Below are 2,633 nucleotides of genomic sequence, written 5' to 3' on the forward strand. Positions count from 1 at the left end.
AATTTTGATGGACCTTGGCGAGCAAATATGTTCAAACTGTAAAAACTACGGTTGAAAAATGGCAACATTATGGCAAATTATCCAAAATCTGACGAACATATACATGGGAGCTATATCTAATTCTGAACCGATTTCGAGCAAACTTCTCAGATAATGTGGTAGTCATCGAGGAAAGCGTTGTGCAAAATTTTGGCAAGATTGGTCAAACAATGCGCTTGCAGTGGCTCTTGGGGTGAAAATCTGGCGATATACATATATGACAGCTATATCTAAATCTGGGCCGATTTCTATGAAATACACCATTAATATTGAGAGTCGTAAGAAAATCCTTCCTGCAAAATTTCGACAGGATCGGTTAACAAATGAGCACTGTTTTTGCAATATTTCTCAAAATTGGAAAAACATATGGTTGCCCAAAAAGTAATTGCGGATTTTTTAAAAGAAGTAAATGCATTTTTAATAAAGCTTAGAATGAACTTTAATCAAATATACTTTTTTACACTTTTTTTCTAAAGCAAGCTAAAAGTAACAGCTGATAACTGACAGAAGAAAGAATGCAATTACAGAGTCACAAGCTGTGAAAAAATTTGTCAACGCCGACTATATGAAAAATCCGCAATTACTTTTTGGGCAGCCCAATATATAAGAGAGCTATACCTAAATCTGAACCGATTTCGAGCAAACTCCTCAGATACTGTGGCAGTTGTCGAGGAAAGCGTTTTGCAAAATTTTAACAAGATTGATCAAACAATAGGCTTGCAGTGGCTCTTAGGGTGAAAATCTGGCGATATACATATATGACAGCTATATCTAAATCTGGGCCGATTTCTATGAAATTCACCATTAATATTGAGAGTCATAAGAAAATCCTTGCTGCAAAATTTGACAGGATCGGTTAACAAATGAGCACTTTTTTGCAATATTTCTCAAAATTGGACGATCATATATATGGGAGCTATATCTAATTCTGAACCGATTTCGAGCAAACTTCTCAGATAATGTGGTAGTCGTCGAGGAAAGCGTTGTGCAAGATTTTGGCAAGATTGCTCAATAATAATTAAAAAAATTCTTGCAGCCAAATTTCGAGAGAATCGGTTAAAAATTACCATTTTATTGCATTATTACTGAAAATCGGACGAACATATATATGGGAGCTATATCCAGCTCTGAACCGATTTTTATGAAATTTACCTGTAATGTCAAAAGTCATACGAATATCCTTCCCGCCACATTTCGGGAGAATCGGTTAGCAAATGACCATTTTATTGCATTATTACTGCAAATCGGACGAACATATATATGGGAGCTATATCTAAATCTAAACCGATTTTGACCAAACTTTATGTATATTGTGTTAGTCGTCGAGTAAAGCGTTGTGCAATATTTTGGCAAGATTGGTCAATAAATGTGCTTGCAGTGGCTCTAGAAATGAAAATCGGGCGAAAATATATATGGGAGCTATATCTAAATCTGAACCGATTTCCATGAAATTCACCAGTAATATAGAGAGTTGTAAAAAAAATTCTTCCAGCCAAATTTCGAGAGAATCGGCTAAAAAATGACCATTTTATTGCATTATTACTGAAAATCGGACGAACATATATATGGGAGCTATATCTAGATCTGAACCGATTTTTATGAAATTTACCTATAATGTCAAAAGTCATACGAAAATCCTTCCCGCCATATTTCGGGAGAATCGGTAAGCAAATGACCATTTTATTGCATTATTACTGAAAATCGGACGAACATATATATGGGAGCTATATCCCGATCTAAGCCGATTTTTTCCAATTTCAATGGGCTTTGTCTCTAGGCTGAAAAACATGCTTGTACCAAATTTTAAGACTATCGGATGAAAACTGCGACCAGTACTTTCTACACAAATTAACATGGACAGACGGACAGACAGACGGACGGATAGACGGACGGACGGACAGACGGACAGACGGACATAGCTAAATCGAAATGTACCACAGTAGTGGTGTAGGGTATAAATATATAATTATTATATAAGAGTTATAAAATCTTTGAAATTCAAATGTATAAACCGTAATCAGAGCTTTAGGCTGTCTTTAAAACAGGAAGTTTTCACATGCATTGGCAATTCAGTGATGTTTATTGTACAAGATAATTAAGATGTTTTTTTTTACGGAGATATTCATAATGAACTCATTTGAATCACACTTGATATTGAATTTGAAGGTCTTAACAGAAGTCCATTTGCAAAATGTTATCAAATTCCCATGGAAGCTCAAGAAGTTAAATCGGAAAATCGATTAGTACCATGCATGCCATGAATATTTGATGCCTTAACAGAAAGTGATGAGGATACCTTCACTATGATTACGAGGAGGTGCATCAGCTCGCCATATATTTCCATTTCATCCCATATTCTACTGGGTGATGTATCCTGGCAAGACTTAATTTCTTTTGGATCAGACCACCTCCCCATAAAACTTACCATCGACCGACCATCCGACTTCATAACCACTGAGCTACGGCCGTTTATCAATCAGAAGAAGGCCGATTAGGTTGGCTTTAGATAGTATACCAATCGTCGCTTCAGTGAGCTGACACCTGCCTTAAATGTGCCAGTTGCCGGGAGAAAATTCCGAGGCATCATCAACGCA

This window comes from Stomoxys calcitrans, chromosome 2 (genome assembly GCF_963082655.1).
Source record: "Stomoxys calcitrans chromosome 2, idStoCalc2.1, whole genome shotgun sequence".
Lineage (NCBI taxonomy): Eukaryota > Metazoa > Arthropoda > Insecta > Diptera > Muscidae > Stomoxys > Stomoxys calcitrans.